Consider the following 19918-nt stretch of genomic DNA (forward strand, 5'->3'; position numbering starts at 1 on the left):
CCCTTAAAAATATGCTCAAAAAACAGAAAAGGGGGAGTATGGGTAAAGACCCTCCAACACTACTAGCACAAGCCTTATTTACCCTTAATTTTTAAAATTTAGATGACAAATTTCAATCAGCCATAGAAAAGCACTTTGCCAAAACCTCTCAAGACATAAAACCTGCAGTTTTATGGAAAGATATAAACAGTAACATATGGTGTGGTCCAAATGAATTATTAACTTGGGGAAGAGGGTATGCTTCTGTCCGCACCCCCTCAGGTCCTCTTCGGATTCCAGCCCTATGCATCAAACCATACCATGGCATGGCCAGGACCCAACCTGGTACCAGAAATGAAGGACCTGACCTTACAGGACCCACAGCCCCAGACGATGTGGCTTCCGTGGAAGACACAAGCCCCGGACATCACCTGGGGTATGCTGAAGGGGACAACTCAGGAACAAATTCTGCTCCAGACACAGACACTTCAGATAATTTGTTTCTTGCTATGTTCTCTGTTGTACATTGCATTTCACATAGAGTATTGATCCTTTTTAGGCCCCCACTTTGTCTGTAACCTGCACCTGCTACACTCTATTGGGCTCATATCTTAGATCCGCCTTTCTTAGTCCTGTCACCTAGGCTTTAATAACTCGACTGCTTGGCTAGGAGGGATAGATTTACCCCTCTGTGGGATCCCTCACTAATGGCACACATTGGACCAAGATGCCAGATAACACTATGTATCACTCTGATATCCTCCCACTATGTGTAAGTTATAAAGGTTCTAACCCTTCCTGTGTACCTGCAACACAATTATGGCTACATCATGGCAAAAGAAATGCCTTAACAGTCTCAGCTGCAGGTAGCCTTAAACCGGGTAATGTAATCAGTGTTGCTTTCCCAAACATTCCTTCCTGTGCTCAAGAACAAAGCCAGGAAAGTAATGGATTCCACTTTAGCTGGGAGGTCTGTCACGGGGGACAAGCCCGTAGCCTCCAGTTAGGCAATGGTAACATCTTAGACTGGAGCCCTCATAGCCATTTGCAGGGCAGCCTTACTGATGTCCACATCCATCATGGCATCAGTCACAGTTTCATAGCCTTGTCCCATTCCCCTATGATTTGGGCCAATGGGGGGATGGGATATTCCAGACCCCAAGTAAAGTCCATGCCACCCCAAGACACTTTATCATGCCTGGGACATCTTAGTACCTCCTCTGACACTTGGCATGGGACATATCATAATTCCAGTAACAACTATACTAATACCTTTATTCACAATCACACTGATCAGTGCCTTATTTGCATTACCCATCCATATGTTTTCCTTATGGGAACTAATATTTCCACTACACCCCAAAACTCCGCATTTGTGACCCAGGTGCAGGGACAGGCTTGGTTTGCCTCATGTATCACTAATTACAATATATCTAATTCAAATATTACTAGTGTCATGGTATTAAGGAGACAATCTGAAGCATTCCTATCAGTCAATTTGACATGTGATTGGCAAGGTTCCTCTGCCCTTGCCACCTTAGAACGTACCCTATCCCAGGTCAGACCCAAAAGATTCATAGGCACACTTATAGCCTTTATAGTCTCGGCCATAGTCATCCTAGCAACTGCTAGTGTGGCTGTAGCATCTATTACTGAATCAGTAAAAATGTTTCTGTAGATAGTTTGGCCAAAAATGTGTCTAATGAACTTCTCTTACAGCAGGGTACAGATCAAAAGATTCTTGGCCGGACGTGGTGGCTCACGCTTGTAATCCCAGCACTTTGGGAGGTCAAGGCGGGCAGATCACAAGGTCAGGAGATCGAGACCATCCTGGCTAACACAGTGAAACCCCGTCTCTATTAAAAAAAAAAAATACAAAAAAATGAGTTGGGTGTGGTGGCAGGCACCTGTAGTCCCAGCTACTCTGGAGGCTGAGGCAGGAGAATGGTGTGAACCCGGGAGCGTGAGCCGAGATTGTGCCACTGCACTCCAGCCTTGGTGATGAGTGAGACTCCGTCTCGAAAAAAAAAAGATTTTTGCACGTCTGCAAGCCCTCGAGGCTGTCTTGGAATATGTGGGGGAGTGACAAGATGCACTGGCATTCTGTCAACAATTAAACTGCGACTGGGAGCATAAACATATCTGTGTCACTTCTCTACCATGGAATCAATCAATACATAGTTGGGATGAGGTGAAACAATACCTCTGGGGAACCTTTCATGACAATTTAACAGCAGATGTAAAGCAACTTAAAACTAAAATTTTAGAATTCCTTCACACAATACATCTACACACCCAACAAACAGCCATATGGAAGGGTATGCAAGATCATCTCTCCTGGTTAGATCCCTGCTCCTAGGGGTTACTCTTTGACTGGAAAAGAATGTTGCTAATTATACTCATGATTGTCTTATGTTATTTATTTGCTAATACTAGGATGCAAAGCTAGAATAAGAGCAATGACCACCTCGCTAGACAGACTTGTTGCTGCACACATCTGTACTCTTCAGTCAACAGAACCCGATGCAAAGAACAGAAAAGGGAGAGATGTGGGATTTCAGACAGACTGGTGGTGTGTCTGGAATTTATTCCTTCTGGCGGTTTCTTGGTCTTGCTGACTTCAAGAATGAAGCTGCAGACCTTGGTGGTGAGTGTTACAGCTCTTAAAGGTGGTGTAGACCCAAAGAGTGAGCAGCAGCAAGATTTATCGTGAAGAGCAAAAGAACAAAGCTTCTATGGTGTGGACGGGGACCCAAGTGGGCTGCCACTGCTGGCTGGGGTGGCCGGTTTTTATTCCCTTATTTGTCCCCGCCCACATCCTGCTTATTGGTGCATTTTACAGAGTGCTGATTGGTGTGTTTACAATCCTTTAGCTAGACACAGAGCGCTGATTGGTGCATTTTTACAGAGTGCTGATTGGTGCGTTTACAATCCATTAGCTAGACACTGAGTGCTGATTGGTGCGTTTTTACAGAATGCTGATTGGATAGGCAGAAAAGTTCTCCAAGTCCCCACCCGACCCAGGAAGTCCAGCTGGCTTCACCTCTCAGTGGGAAAAATTTTAAAGATAGTTATACGAAAAAGACGCAAACCTTCTTGGAAGGCTGGTTGGGGGCTGGTTTGCATAAACTCCAGTAATAGATGAAGCTGAAGGCAGCCTAATCCTTACCTTGAGTTAATAGTTTAGGGCACAGATACAAAGGAATGTAGAGTAGTTTATCTAAATAGCTTGTTTACTCATGTGGTCCTAAAACCAACCTTTGATCAACCATGGGTGCATAATTGCTCTCTACTCAGGAGGTGGGCAGTGTCAATTACTCTCTAGTGGTATGTACTCCAGACCTTTGTCATTTAATCTATACTGAATAAATGTGGAGCTTTGCTGGCTGATTGGGGCCACAGCTGCAACTCTACAGCACCCTCCTTGGTGTCTGTAGGTGGCCTGGACCCTCAGCTGGACTGACAGGCAAAATATCTGTGTCACTGTATGTTATTCATCCATTGTTGGGTCAGGGTCTCTGAGACAGACCCCCACATTAACTCATTCAGTATTAACTCAAAGGTCCAAGTCCAAAGTCTCATCTGAGACAAGGCAAATCCCTTTCACCTATGAGTCTGTAAAATCAAATATGAGTTAGTGCCTTCCAAGATACAGTGGAGGTACAGGCATTGGAAAATGCTCCCATTCCAAATGGGAGAAATTAGCCAAAAACAAAGGAGCTACAGGCCCCACGCAAGTCTGAAATCCAGCGGGGGACAGTCATTACATCTTAAAGCTCCTAAAAAATCTCTTTTGACTCCATGTCTCACATCCAGGGTATGCTGATACAAGTGGTAGGCTCCCACAGTCTTGGGCAGCTCTGCCCCTGTGGAATAATCAGGCCCCCTCCCAGATACTTTGATGGGCTGGCATTGAGTGTCTGTGGCTTATCCAGGCACACAGTGCAAACTGTCAGTGGATCTACCATTCTGGGGCCTGAGGGACTGTGGCCTTCTTCTCACAGCTCCACTAAGCAGTGCCCCAGTGGGGACTCTGTGTGGGTGCTCCAACCCCACATTTCCCTTTCCACACTGCCCTAGCAGAGGTTCACCATGAGGGCTCAAATCCTGCAGCAAACTTCTGCCTGGACTTCTGTAGCAGGTGTTTCCATACATCCTCTGAAATCTAGGCAGAAGTTCCAAAACTTCAATTCTTGACTTCTGTGCACCTGCAGGCCCAACACCATGTGGAAGCTGCCAAGGCTGGGGATGGCACTCTCTGAAGCAACAGCCTGAGCTGTACATTGTCCCTTTTTAGCCATGGCTGGATGCAGGGCACCAAGTCCCAAGACTGTACAAAGTAGCAAGGTTCTGGGCCCAGCCCATGAAACCATTTTTCCCACTAGGACTCCAGGCCTGTGATGGGAGGGGCTGCTGTGAATGTCTCTGACATGCCCTGGAGACATTTTCCCCATTATCTTGGCAATTAACATTTGGCTCCTAGTTACTTATGCAAATTACTACAGCAGGCTTTAATTTCTCCCCAGAAAATGGGTTTTTCTTTTCTATCTCATTGTCAGGCTGCAAATTTTCCAAACTGTTATGCTCTGCTTCCCTTTTAAACATAAGTTCCAATTTCAGATAATCTCTCTCAAGTTCAAAGTTCCACAGATCTCTAGGGCAGGGGCGAAATGCTGCCAATCTCTTTGCTAAAGCATGGCAAGAGTGACCTTTGCTCCGGTTCCCAATAAGTTCCTCATCTCCATCTGAGACCACCTCAGCCTGGACTTCATTGTCCATATTACTATCAGCATTTTTGTCAAAACTATTCAACAAGTCTCTAGGAAGTTCCAAACTTTCCCACATCTTCCTATCTTCCTCGGAGCCCTCCAAACTGTTCCAACCTCTGCCTGCTACCCAATTCCAAAACCGCTTCCACATTTTCAAGTACCTTTATAGCAGTCCCCCATTCCTAGTACTAACTTACTGTATTAGTCCGCTCTTACACTTCTATAAAGATACTACCCAAGACTGGGTAATTTATAAAGAAAATATTTGATTCACAGTTCCGCATGGCTGGGGAGGCCTCAAGAAACTTACAATCATGGCAGAAGGAGAAGCAAACACCTTCTTCGCAAGGTGGCAGGACAAAGTGTGCGTGAGCACAAAAAAACCTGCCATTTATAAAACCATCAGATCTTGTGAGAATTCACACACCACCATGAGAACAACATGGGGGATACTGCTTCTATAATCCAATCACTTCCCTTTCCCTTCCTTGAAACATAGAAATTACAGGTCCTCCCCTTGACATGTGTGGATTACAATTTGAGATGAAATTTGGGTGGGGACACAGAGCCATACCATATCAATTCTCTAATCCTTGGAATTTGTAAATGTTACCTTATTTGAAAAAAGGATCTTTGTAGGTATGATTAAGTTAAGGATCTTGAGATTTAGGGCATTGTCTTGGATTATCTGTCTGGACCCTAAATAGCATCATTAATGTCCTTGTAAGAGGGAGATCTGACACACAGAGAAGAGTAGAAGGCCATGTGACCAGAGATGCAGAGATTGGAGTAATGCAGCCATAAACCGAAGCTGGAAGCCATCAGAACTCGGAAGAGGCAAGAGATCGATTCTTCTATGGAGGTGATACCTTCATTTCTGTTTGGTGAAACTGATTTTGGACTTCTGGCCTCCAGAACTGTGACAGAATACATTTCTGTTGTTTTAACTCATCTAGTTTGTAATTTGCTTCAGAGGCCACAGGATGACTAACACAGTATACTGCTTATGACTGTGGATTCTCTTCTCACATCACCCTACCTGAAAAGGGAAAGAAGGATGTGAAGAAAATAATATAGGAGGAGGAAGAATGAAGAAACAGAGGGCAAGAAAAAGAAGAGACTAGGAAGAGTAGATGAAGCAAGATAAAGTGGAGGAGAAATCTCTTTACTGAATGGTAGGTCATATACAAATTATACTGGGGAAAAGTGAAATTTGGCCCGTAAATTCCACATCTACCTACATGGTGAACATTGAGGGTATGCCTAGGTCCTAAGAGGAATTTGTCTTTAAAAATCTTCATGAATCATTTAACAGTTTTAATGGTAACTGTGATGAGAAAAATTTCAGTAAGCTACATTAAAACTGTTAAATGATTTATTTAACTAAGGGGTCAAAACAGTGACCCCTTAGTCATCAAGCACTTAGGGTTGATTTGGCAATGCTACACATCCTTCAAGATTCTGTTCATAATCTACTTCCTCTATAAAATCTTCTTTGACCTCTACTTTTTCCATTTTCTGAATTTGCATTCCATGCACAGGAACTATGTCTGTTATTTCTGCTCTTCCAATAATAATAACAAAAAGCCCACAGATGCTGCTAAATATCTTAAAATATACAAGCAAATACTTATGATAGTTTTATATCTCCTCCAGCAGTCTGCATAGGGCAGGACTATAATAGAGTCCTTGTGGTGACTGACGGACTAACCACTATTCTGAGGCCAATAATACAGATGGTCTCATCTGTTTCATCTTGTATCTTCTACCTACATATCATACTGTACAATGATGATTGGTATTGAGAATTATATCCCTCAGGCATGCCAGGTCTAAATCATAAAAAAATAGATTGATAAAATTCATTGTCTTGCTAGTTGAGAAAAACTACATATATATTTTAGGAAGATTTCCAACTGGAAGAATTGAAGCCAGGATGCATTTCTCATCATCCTAATTTAATGCAATTAACTGCAACCCTCAAGTCCCAAGTATTCAAAGCATCAGAAGAATTGCTTTATTAACCAAAGATTCAAAGGGTTAGCCTATAAATATACCTGAAGGTACCTACTTTCTGGTATTGATTTCCCACTGTGTGGCAAGTCTTAGCGTAAACGTGGTATAAAACAAGCTTATTTTTTAGTTGATTATACGTTACCGGCTTCAAATTGCTCAGAGGAAAGTCAGGATTCGTGGGCTTGTTTATATTTTTTACATTGCTCATTTACATCCAGTGTAACTGAAATTGAAGTTCAGTTCTGTAAACTATCCCACAGTATGTACTCAGATAACTGCCCACATGCAAAACATTAGGTACACACAGGGCTAAATAATTTAGTCAAGAGGCTGGGCACGGTGGCTCATGCCTGAATCCCAGCAAGTGGATTACTTGAGTCAGGAGTTCAAGACCGGCCTGGCTAACATGGTGAAAAGCCATCTCTACTAAAAATACAAAAATTAGGCAGGTGTGGTGGCACGTGCCTGTAATTCCAGCTACTCGGGAGGCTGAGATGGGAGAATCGCTTGAACTCAGGAGGTGGAGGTTGCCGTGAGCCCAGATGGTGCCACTGCACTCCAGCCTGGGTGACAGAGTGAGTCTCTGTCTCAAAAAAAAAAAAAAAAAAAAAAATTTAGTCAAGGACACACAACAGTTTGTAATCCTTCATGATTTTACATTTAATGTTTATTATTATTATTATTATTATTTTTAAGCATAAGAAAACCAAAGGCACATTGTTGGCATTCCTATCACATCAAAACAATGAATATAAATCACATCATACAAGTAAGAATCAGAAATATAGAGAATGGGAATAAATTATACAAGGAACTCATTAACATACCTCCAAACAGAAAACTAGGACCTAAAATAATGTAAACCTTAGTGAAACAACAGCTGCTCTTATGAAAATCCATATATTCTAATAGTACAGTATTATAGCCTTTCCCACCTTGGAAAAATTACATTATAGTTATGTGGCCCATATTAAGGTTTCTTTGGGCTTTTATTAATAAAAAAGTATTTCAAAAGGATAAGCTTTTGAAACTGGACATTTAGCTATCCACTAAGTCAAGTTGATTGAGAAAAACTTCCATTTTTTTTCCTCTGGCTCTTTTAGAATGTTCCAAAAGAATGATTCAGAGAAACTATAAATAAAAGAAATATGATCAAATTTGTAAAATGTAAAGCACCTCCCCATGTTATCTATATATCTAAACCATGATGCAGTAATGTCAGTCACTTGTCCCATGCATTTCTATTTTGATGACCTGAATTAGGCCTGAATAATGAGTATAACTAAAAGGCCCACACACTATGGAAAGCTTAGCAAGTTCTAAGCAGGGAGGGAAAGGTCCTTGCTTTGGCTGATTTTACCAGGTTCCTCTTTTCTACTTTCCAAAAAGAATCCAATAGGTCATAGTCTGTTTTTCTGTCTGTTAATGATAGTGTGCTTAAAGTTCTACTAGTAGTTTCTGGAACTCTTTAACCTCACAGTCATCCTGAGAGAACTCTGCCCCTGAAGGGGAAAATAATTTTTCTTCACCCAGGGCCTTTTTCCTTGTATTAATATTAATATCCCATGAGAATATTAGCTCTGGAGGAAAGAATTTGGTAGCAAAATTCCATATTTACTCATGAAATCCACCCCCAACTTCCACTCACACATTTTAATAGAACACTCAAAAAAAAAAGCTCCCCATTCCTCCCTCTCTTCCTGGACACTTCCCTTCAGCTTCATCTGACACCCACGGTTTTCCCCCTTTTTCTCTGCTTGAATCAAAAAACAATTTTTACTAGCAGAGCCTTCTTTCAGTAGAGTGTACCCTGTATTTGATAGGGCAGAAAAGTATTTAAATTTTTTTTAAAAAATTGCTTGGCATTGGCTGGAGTGTAGAAACAGAAAATGGAGTCAGTTACTGCTTAAGCCCCCAGCATCTAACCCCACCTGGCTGCTCTTTGTTCCCTCTCTTGGGTCACAGAGAAGATAGGCATAGCAAAACCTGACGCACCATCAAGGCTCCATGAGATTTAAGCAGTGTAGTGTGGTTGACAGCTGCCTTCCATCCTTCGTTTCCTGGAAATACTATTTAACACACCCTCTATGAGAGAGAGAAAAAGACTCATTGGTGCCATTGATTCTTTAAAATAATTTTTTAAAATGACACTTTGCATATGTAGCTGAGTGACAAAACATATGGATTCTAAAGCAACACATACTGTCTGCATTCCAATTTGGGCTCCATGCTTACCAAAATGTGATCTTGGGTAAGTTACTCAATTTCACTGTCCCTCAATTTCCTCATATAAGATACATTCTTGAATGAAAATGATAATAATATTAACCACATAGGGTTGTTGTGAGGATTGAGTTAAAATATTTAAAGCTCTTCTGAATACTGTTTGCATATAGAACATGATACTTGTTAGGTATAGAGTAAACAATATCCCATTTTTTGATACACAGGTAGATTTGAAGACATGCTTATAACAACATATCTATTTCTATGTATCTGAACTGGCATTCAGTAAATATTTGATGAATTAATGCAATCTAACAGAATAAATATGCTAATGCCAGAGTCCAGTGAGCTTTGTCACTCATTGTTCTACAGCTTCTGTGATTTGTTGCTGATTAATAAATAGAGACAGAACCTCAGAGTTTATGGATGAAGTGCATAAGGCCTAGATGGTAAGAAACATTTATGATGAGCCTCTGTGTGCCAGGTTCTAAGGCTGACACTTTTCATGAGCCATTACATATAAGTCTCCTAACAGCTCTTTTAAGGCAGATACAATTAGTTCCTTTATAGAAATAAGAAAAATGAAGCTCAGAAATGTTAAGAAAATTACCCCAAATCACACAGTTAGTAAGTTGTGCAAGAGGAAGGATTCTAATCCTACACTATTTTTAAGCAAAGTATAACATGTAAAAAGGAGGTGGAGGGTAGATTATGCTAGTAAAATGATTTTACAGACAGGTCATTATTGAATAAAACATTGAAATACAAGGTATATTTTCATACTGCTGATAAAAACACACCTGTAACTGGGAACAAAAAGAGGTTTAATTGGACTCACAGTTCCACATGGCTGGGGAGGCCTCAGAATCATGGCGGGAGGTGAAAGGCACTTTTTACATGGCAGCGGCAAGAGAAAAATGAGGAAGAAGCAAAAGCAGAAGCCCCTGATAAACTCATTCAGATCTCATGAGACTTATTCACCATCACGAGAATATCACAGGAAAGACTGGCCCCCATGATTGAATTACCTCCCCCTGGGGCCCTCCCACAACATGTGGAAATTCTGGGAGGTACAATACAAGTTGAGATTTTGATGCAGACACAGTCAAACCACATCATTCTGCCCCTGGCCCCTCCAAACCTAATGTCCTCACATTTCAAAACCAATCATGCCTTCCCAACAGTCCCCAAAAGTCTTAACTCAGTTCAGCCTTAACCCAAAAGTCCACAGTCCCAAGTCTCATGACACATGGCAAGTCCCTTACAACTATGAGCCTGTAAAATTAAAAACAAGCTAGTAACATCCTAGATACAATGAGGGTTCAGGTATTGGGTAAATACAGCCATTCCAAATGGGAGAAACTGGCCAAAACAAAGGGGTTACAGGGTCCATGCAAGTCATAAATCCAGTGTGGCAGTCAAATGTTAAAGCTTCAAAATGATCTCCTTTGACTCCAGGACTCATATCCAGGTCATGCCAACGTAAGAGGTGGGTTGCCATGGTCTTGGGCAGCTCTGTTCTTGTGGCTTTGCAGGGTACAGCCTCCCTCCCAGCTGCTTTCATGGACTGGTGTTGAGTGTCTGTGGCTTTTCCAGGCACACAGTGCAAGCTGTTGGTGAATCTATTATTCTGGGTTCTGGAGGATGGTGGTCCTCTTCTCACAGCTCCACTGGACAGTGCCCCAGTAAGGACTCTATGTGGGGGTTCTGACCCCACAGTTCCCTTCTGCACTGCCCTAGCAGAGGTTCTCCATGAGGGCTCTGCCCCCGCAGCAAACTTTTACCTGGGCACCCAGGCATTTCCATCCATCTTCTGAAATCTAGGCAGAGGTTCTCAAACCTCAGTTCCTGACTTCTATGCACCCAGAGGCTCAACACCACGTGGAAGCAGCCAAGGCTTGGGGCTTCCACTCTCTGAAGCCACAGCCCGACCTGTACACTGGTCCCTTTCAGCCATGGCTGGAGTGGCTGAGCCCCAGGGCATCAAGTCCCTAGGCTACACACAACAAGGGGACCCTGGGCCTGGCCCGGGAAACCATATTTTCCTCCTGGGCCTCCAGGCCTGTGATGGGAGGGGCTGCCGAGAAGATCTCTGACATGGCCAGGAGACATTTTCCCCAGAAAATAGGTTTTTCTTTTTTATTGCGTAGTAAGGCTGCAAATTTTCCAAACTTTATGCTCTGCTTCCCTTATAAAACTGCATGACTTTAACAGCACCCAAGTCACCTCTTTAATGCTTTGCTGTTTAGTAATTTCTTCTGCCAGATACCCTAAATCAGCTTTCTCAAGTTCAAATTTCCACAAATCTTTAGGACAGGGGCAAAATGCCACCTGTCTCTTTGCTGAAACATAACAAGCGTCGCCTTTACTCTAGCTCCCAACAAGTTCCTCATCTCCACCTGAGACCACCTCAGCCTGGACCTTTATTGTTCAAATTGCTATCATCATTTTGGGCAAAGCCATTCAACACGTCTCTAGGAAGTTCCAAACTTTCCCACATTTTCCTGTTTCCTTCTGAGCCCTCCAAACTGTTCCAACCTCTGCCTGTTACCCAGTTCCAAAGTCACTTCCACATTTTCAGGTATGTTTTCAGCAACGCCTCACTCTACTGGTAACAATTTACTGTATTAGTCCATTTTCATGCTGCTGCTAAAGACATACCCAAGACTGAGAAGAAAAAGAGGTTTAATCGGACTTACAGTTCTACATGGCTGGGGAGGCCTCGGAATCATGGCAGGAGGCAAAAGGCACTTCTTACATGGCAGCGGCAAGAGAAAAATGAGAAAGAAGCAAAAGCAGAAACCCCTGATAAACCCATTAGATCTTGTAAGACTTATTCACTATCAGGAGAACAGCATGGGAAACACCGGCCCCCATGATTGAATTACCTCCCCCTGGGTCCCACCTACAACATGTGGGAGTTCTCAGAGATACAATTCAAGTTGAGATTTGGGTGGGGACACAGCCAGACCATATCACAAGGCTTATAATTCAAAGATGGTTTGGTCTCTCTTAGCATTAGCTTTGCGAGATTCAGACTCTATATTGTCCGCTTTAATCCTGTGCCGAATGTTATTTTATACTTCAACAGTATATTCATAAACTATAGAAATGGAAAGTGACTCAGTTATTCAACTTCCTCAGTTAACAGCAAAGAGCCATGAGAGGTAAAATGGCAGGCTCAGTGTCACATCACAATTAGTGACAGACACAGACAGGATTTCTCTGGACCTAACACTAATCTCCTTACAGTAGTCAGGATAGCCAACCAGAGACTGCAGTTTTAAATCCATCCATTTAGATGTATGTAGATGCTAGTTCACCTTAAATAGCCGAATTCCTACTTTAGTATCTAAATCTAAAAAGGGTATTAGAGTAATTCTTAATATTATCTGGGATGACAAAATAAACACGAATATTCTCTAGTAATAAAAGTAGGTAGACTTAATACTTAGGAGCTTTTATTTTTAAAACCTGACCAAAATTCTGGTATAGCTGTTATCTTGTCAAGGGACAAAGAGAGTTAAATGTAGTTTGGGTGATAGAATACTTTTTTAAAGAAAAAGTGCCGCTCCTTTTTTTTTACGAAGAGAGGAGTTAAAAGCATCCTGTTTTTTCCAGATTGCATTCATTCACTAAATATTTATATTTACCCAAACAACTATAATAGCAGAAATGCTACATCCTTTGCACATTTTTCCGATATCTATTACAGAGCTGGGCTTTTAGTAGTCACCGATTGGTGGTGTCTTTTCCTATGTTTAGTATGTTGGATAACTTCAAAACAAAAGTCATTGATGTTATGTCAGCTACTACTGATGTACTGCTATAGAGACAAAGAAGCATATGGTTCTTGACTATTCCAATGCTTGTGTTGTCCAGAAACATGCAGTGTAGTATGCACTTTCTTAGTTATAATGTCATCAGTAACATGAAGTACAATGGCAGTTTCTTTCATTGTGCATGCACCAGAGGCTTAGAATGAATAGCACTCTTACCAGGCTGACAAGCATCAAGTTGCATTATGGTATCTATACTAAAAAACTGGCACTATCTAACTATAGCATAGGGCCTAGGAAGCTTTGTTAATATGAGTGACAAGACACATGAAAAGCACATTATCCACTGCTTCAACAACAGTGCATCACCCGACATATCAGCTGAAAAAGCCAAACCTTGGGAAGCTCAAACTTTATGACCTAAATTTCAAAATGTGCCAAACATCACTTTAGTAGAAAGGGTTGTGAATTGCAATGGCAATGTAGAGAGAGAGGAAATAGTAAAGGTATAGAAACAAAGAGGGACAGAAGTACACAATTCTAAGTGATTTTCATAGCAGACACTTAGCCCAAGTAAGCAAATACATTGCTAAATGACAAGAAATTGGCATGTGAGGTAAGCAAGTTTCTCGAGCCAAATATCTTAAAATAAAAGATCACTGGTGGGATAAAGAGGCAACCAAACCACAACCAGCTTGTACATTAGCCAAATATTGGCAGGTCAAGAAGGCTCAGCAAAGATTAACCTGCCACATCCTATAGGGGGTGAAGCTCAACTTACTGAGGATGATATTGAAAAGTCAACGATCAGGGAACAATTGATGTTATTTATCATTATGAGTCTCTCCACTTTCCCTAAAAACCCACACTGCAAAGCCAACTTAGAATTTAAGGGAGCAACATTACAATCTCAGGATTTCGTTCCACATTAACCATCCAGTGGACAGTCCTGTGGAAGCATGTGATGATGACAGATATATATATATACACACACAGAAATCCACAAGTATAATGGCCGACACACACTCAGGCCTTCAGCTGTAGACTTGCACAAACACAAAAGAGAAATAATGCATGCAATGACAGCACAGATACTCTACTAATATCTTTTAAGGCAAAATCAGCATATTTCATGCTCAGTAAATCAGTTATTAATAGTGGTGACATACGGATGTTATCTGATTGGTGTGGTTTTCATGCCATTCATGGCACTGAAGGCATGATTTAAACTATCACGCAGAAGTTCCAAGAACAACACTGTGATGTGAATTTAAATGAATACAATCAAGCTAGTGGTTCTGTGAAGTGCTGAAAGACTGCAAATTTGGCCACCAAAACCAGTTAATAAACACACTTTGCTCACTGTGGTCAGGAAAGATGGTTGGGAGTATAGATGGAGTTAGTTCAGTTAGTAAATGTATTTTGAACACTTACTGTATGTCAGCCACAGTACCAGGCAAAACACAATGCCTTTCTTCAAAGAGGTTACTGTCTAGTGAAACATTTTATAATTTAGAAATACAGTGACATGTTTGTAGCAGCTATATGTAATTTAACAAATAAGCTGCTTTCTAGGTACCATTAGTTATGTCTGGCAATTTTCTATGCAACTTTTAAAGCTTCAGATTCTGGATAAAATATTGATTGAAAGAGTTAAGAAGTTCAACAGGTGATGGTATCAAAACGATAAAACCCCTCATCTTGGTTCTTTTTTCTTTTTTTTTTCTCTGAGACAGGGTCTCGCTCTGTTGCCTTGGCTACAGTACAGTGGCACAATCACAGCTCACTGCAGCCTTGATCTCCAGGGCTCAAGCGATCCTCTCACATCAGCTTCTCAAGGAGATGGGACTACAGGTGTGTGCCACCATGCCCAACTAATTTTTGTATTTTTTGTAGAGATGGGGTTTTTACCAAGTTGCCTAGGCTGGTCTCAAACTCCTGAGCTCAAGCAATCTGCCTGCCTTGGCCTCCCAAAATGCTGGAATTATAGGCGTGAGCCACTGCACCCAGGCAATCTCAGTTCTCATTTATACAATTTTTTTCTATATGCTAGACCTCTGGCTACTAATTATAAAATGTATGGCAAATATCAAAGTGGTGATGATTTACCTTGATCAAACCTTACCAAGACCTGCTTGGGTTATCCATGTTACCACATGGGTCCTCACACAAATTATAGGTCACTTGGGAATTAGCTCCCATGATGCTATCAGCAGACGGTAATTATTCTGTTGGTAAAAGGCAGTTTTGCTTTGTTAAATTGATCAAACATTTATGTAAAGTCATGGTATTGATATCAGTATCAGAATGAACATGGATCTCACTCTGTTGATTGCCACTTTGATGGCATCAGTTATCACTTTAGGAAGGTGGGTAATTTCATACACATTTGAAAGGACGAAAGAAGATACCACTCACATCCATGCTTTCAACATGAGGGTTACAGCCCACAGGAAGATTTTAACTTATTCTCCTTTAGATTCCTTCTTTGTTTCCAGTTCACTTGTAATGACTCTCCAAGAAGAGCAATAAAGTATTGAACATTTAGCCTGAACATCTGTTGGAACGAATATTGCATGGGAAAGTTTTTCTATATCTGCTCTGTGGTATCGGTGTCTACAACTGCACATTCCTCTAAGAAATACAGTCCCAAAAGAGAAAGGGTAGAGAAATCTGACCTCAATTGTGGTCATTAGTGTGAGAAATAACACATTGTCTGCAGCTCAAAACCAAGGTAGCCCCAGGAAGAATTAAGGTAGCCCCAGGAAGAAGTTGGCAGCCATTGTAGACAGCTGTCCCTCAGTGGCTCCAGTACTGCGTTGTTCTCACGTGAGATCTGTCTATGAGAAGTTCAGTCTATATCCAGTAATGGTTCTGAGAATCTGAATCTCATCTTCAGTTAATACCCAACAAATGATACATTTTCACATACATATACACAAGATCCTTGCTTCTGGAAAGTAAAGGCTGCCCAAAAACAAAATGAGAAGAATCATTATTGGGTTGTATGGCTTTGCCTTTAGTATTTATCTCAAAATGGGTCAAGGATAACACGAGGGTCTTGGCTCTCTTATTTGATATTATCTCAATATACAGAACTTTTAGATCCCTCTTCCTTTCCAAAAGTCCAATTTCATTCCTTTTTCTGAGAAGAGCAATAAACAGTGAAACATGAATGAGTAATGAAAGTTTAGCATAGTCAAATCTAGTTGTACCAAGTTCAAATTGTGTATAACTATTATAATTGCTATTAGGAATTATGAATTATGCATACTGAAACCTGTAGGTCTAGTTAACCAACTTTATCAGCATACCAAGTAAATAAGTTATACAGAAATTCGTAAAAATCACAAAGTTAAGACTGGTAATATATACTAGAGACTTTTTTAGCCAATTAAATAAGATTTGGCACATGATAGGTCCACAAGAATTTAGTGATGAATGAATAAATGGACAGATGATTGAATTAAGGGAAATAATGCTTTCTTGAGTGGAAGGCCACTAGTGCTGAGGAAACTTAGGAATTGAAGTATGTAATTGTTGGCATATGTGCCTGTTCAATGATGGGAAGTTTTTCCAAAGTAGATAACAGCAGGTGTAATAAAATGCATGTGTATATTCATGTAGGCTGTTTTTAAAAGACATTATCTACATTACCACTTGGTACAAATTCCAAACCATAAAATCACTGAAGACATTGTAAACACAGTTTGAGGAGCTATGCTGTTTGCTCCATTTACTTGGTTTTGTTATTTATGCAAGACCTGTACATTCTAGTACTTTAACCGTTGCAATTGGCTGGAAGGGTGGGGAGTCCTTAGCAAAGCTTCTATTCTTGAAAATATTTAGACATTTTCGAATCGGAAAATTCTGGGTAGGTTTTCCTGTAGTCCATTCCTAAACAATAAGGGGAGGGGCATCAACTTGATTACAAACAAATATTTCATATTATCAATTATATTTGAGGGGGGTACACACTGTAAGATAAAAGGCCAAGACAAATCATATACGGCTATCAGCTTTCAGTCTTTCAGGGACAACAAGATGGAAAGGTAGAAAAGAATCCCTGATCTTGATGTCGACATTGAAGTAAAGCTGGATGAGATTTAAATATCAAGGAATCATCAAATTAAAATCTTCCTTCACATGACAATGTCAAAGTCTGGAAATGTTACCCTGAAACACAGTGGTTGACTGTGAGCCACTGGTATAGAGAAGAAAAAATGAAATTGCATGTGAAATGTCAATGTGGAATCATTGCCCCAAATCAGGTTGCTCTGAAGTTCCTGGGAGAGAGAAAACAGAATTACAACTTGACTCTAAAGACATTTGCAACCTTTATAATCAAATACTACTTCTGTCCTTCAAACCAAACAGAAGAACTATACTATAGGCCTTGATTTAATTGGATGTCTTGATGATGATCCTGATGAATGGGGAGAGTCCTGGCAGAGTCTTTTAGAAGGAGGAGGTGGGAAGTAACTTCTAGTAGTTAATCAAGCATTTTTGGAAATGACTTTAAGACCTTCACTTGGGTGAGCCTCAGGACTGAGTCACAGCTCAGACACCTGGGAGAACACATGATACTGGAAATCAAATTAAAAAGAAAATACTCTTGTACTTCACCTGGAAAATAGCCACTTTCATATTTTTGTTTTGGGATAGGCACTAAAACTCAGAGAAGACTATAATAAAATGAATGTCAAGGCAGGGTTCTTGAAGTTGACCATTGATCAGAATCACCTGGAGGATTTGTTACAGCATAGATCGTTGGCGCCATCCCCAAAGCTTCTGAATCAATAGGTCTGGGGATAGCTAGAGAATATGTAATTCTAACAAGCACCCAGGTGATACTGCTGCTGCAGGTTTTGAGACCACCCTTTGTGAACCATTGCTTTCAGGAATCGTTGAACAAAAGGATATGTATCTTCCTCGCAAAACTATGATTTACCCTCAGTGGAATCCAATCTGTGAGTTTACACGCAGTTAAAATTAAGAAATGAGCAATGACCACCACTGTTAATTTGGAACAGTCAAACTAACCTCACAAAAGACTTCTCCAATGGAAAAAAAAATGGGAAACTCTTTCCACGGTACACACTGGCTTTATTGGCTGTGGTCTTGGTCAAAGCACAGAATGAACCTTGGCCAGCAGCATGAGGTCTCTCAAGCTGCAGCTGTTGGGTGGAGGCTGCTCTGCCAGTGACTCTGGGCAGGAAGTGCCTCGTTAGAACTGTTGCATCTATTTTACTAAGGCCAGAGGGGGGAAAAGAAAGAAAGAAAGAAATCTGTAGGTTTCTCCAAACCTCTTTTAATGCCCACCTTCCTAAAGCCACCATGTTAGATGACTTTGCTACCCATCACTGTTTTATTTCTGGTAACTAACAGCTTGAGGTTCATTAAGATGGGAAGTTTCAAATATGCTAAGTCATAAATCAAGCCTGTATCTTCACTCACAGTGGAATTAATGACAGCATAAATAAAATGAAAATCCAAAATGACAGACAAGCACAGGGCACCCCGAATGAAAAACATCAGAAAGCTGATCACTTTGCACCCAGATCCAAACTGCTAGCCAGCAGTCTATAAAGAATATGAAGGATTAGCACAACTTTCATCAGAAATGTGACTTTATAGAGCACATCAAGTTCAACAGGACTTCTCACAATGCTTCTTTCCAGGACCCTGCATCACATAAAGGATGAGGTGCTACCACAGTTTTTTCCTTCCAGTAAACAGTTTAAAATGTGTGTTATTAAAGGCAACCCAGCTTCCTCTGTGTTCATATCATTTTACAGAACTCCTGCCATCCTTCATTCCCTTACCCAGCTAAGTGCTGAGCAACAATGGACAAACAAAATCTAAACTAGCATAACCACTACCCTAGGGATAACACTGAATAAGAGTTATGCAGTATGATCTGATAATAGCTGGCTTCAAGAGCTAAGAAGAAAAGGGAGGAAAGAAGCTTGTAAAGGGGATATATTTGAAATTGTAATTTTAAATCAAATGTGCAATTGGACACACATTTTGGGAATTGCTCTTTTGGCTATTAGGTGATGAAGGTGATATGAATAGGTTCTCTGATATATGAAGTACCTACAAATACTCTATTAAAAACAGCTGTGTATTATCATACAAGGATGAAGAGTAATGATCTTATTTTACCAAGAGAAGTCTTTCACACCTGGTTAATAGATCAGCTCACATCTTAAGAAAAATAACAAAAGTGTTTCATGTAATAATCTCACTAACTCCTTATGCTTGCGATTATCCTGTTATCTTAAAATACATGCACAGGGCAAGTGAGTATGACTCTAGCCCACAGGTGGGCCCTAAGAAAGGACAGAAAGTTGCTTCTAAAGATCACTGAGGAGAGGACTGGATACCGGAGAAGGATATCAAAGAGAGCCAGACTGGGAGAGATGAAATATTTCCAATAGAAATACAGTATCTCAAGGACAAAGAGATGCACTGTTTCGAAGTACAAATTTTCGCATTATTGGCAAAGTGTCTCGCACTTTTGAAAGCCATTTGAATGCTTGGTGGCTTCAAATGACTCACAAGTACACGTGACTCGGTTTAAAAATTTGTAAGAAAAAAAAAAAGAAAACTGTATAATTTGATGGAAAACCTAATACTATCAAAATTAAACTTGGCATTTTTTTTAAGCAAGCATGATTTTAAGAAAATATTAAATCATTATGTAAAGAAGATTGTGAGCTAGTGATTAAGGAACATATAACATTATCCTACTTTCCCTCAGAATGTTTTTTTACTTTTAAATTGTAACATCCGAACTGTTGGTAGTTCAGTATCTACTAGTTTTGTTAAAATATATATATATATTGCCTCAAGCCAGTATTCTGATCTTTATTTCCAATGAAGTATACAGCTAAGATGACATAGAGTTCCAATATGTAAGGATAAATTGTAACTTTAATTTTATTTAAATAATACCAGTCAAACTGCTTCACTAAAAGTAATTAAAAATGAGAGGGCGACAAGTTGTGGGGTCATATGGGGCAACAGAAGATAGACAGCCTAGCATCTGTCTGTTTGAGAAAAAGAGAGCATTCGTCCAGAGAATGGCAATTGGCAACTGTGTAACTTCAGTTTCCTGAAACATAGCAAGTTATGTTGTAAGTA

At 40.5% G+C, this 19918-nt stretch overlaps 1 protein-coding gene and 1 long non-coding RNA gene across 7 annotated transcripts in view; one reads left to right on the plus strand and one right to left on the minus strand.

The window, feature by feature from the left end:
* Positions 1-19918, plus strand: part of LOC106999512 (uncharacterized) — a 60217-nt gene that overhangs the window by 14752 nt on the left and 25547 nt on the right. Inside the window, exon 3 of one of the 3 annotated variants that reach the window (XR_001446370.3) lies at positions 2416-2626. The exons of the other annotated variants lie outside the window; for them this stretch is intronic. This is a non-coding gene — a long non-coding RNA (uncharacterized LOC106999512). The remainder of the gene's footprint in view (positions 1-2415; positions 2627-19918) is intronic. 3 annotated transcript variants of the gene reach the window in all.
* CEP128 (centrosomal protein 128) overlaps positions 8725-19918 on the minus strand; it is a 457806-nt gene continuing 446612 nt past the window's right edge. For 2 of the 4 annotated variants that reach the window (XM_077938779.1, XM_015144269.3), the window contains one exon: positions 8725-8849. The gene's annotated coding sequence lies outside the window, so the exon portion shown is untranslated. Of the gene's footprint in view, positions 8850-15767; positions 17056-19918 lie in introns of those variants that run through there. The other 2 variants (XM_077938780.1, XM_077938778.1) reach the window with 1 other exon arrangement.

The sequence above is a fragment of the Macaca mulatta genome, chromosome 7, assembly GCF_049350105.2.
Source record: "Macaca mulatta isolate MMU2019108-1 chromosome 7, T2T-MMU8v2.0, whole genome shotgun sequence".
Classification (NCBI taxonomy): Eukaryota; Metazoa; Chordata; class Mammalia; order Primates; family Cercopithecidae; genus Macaca; species Macaca mulatta.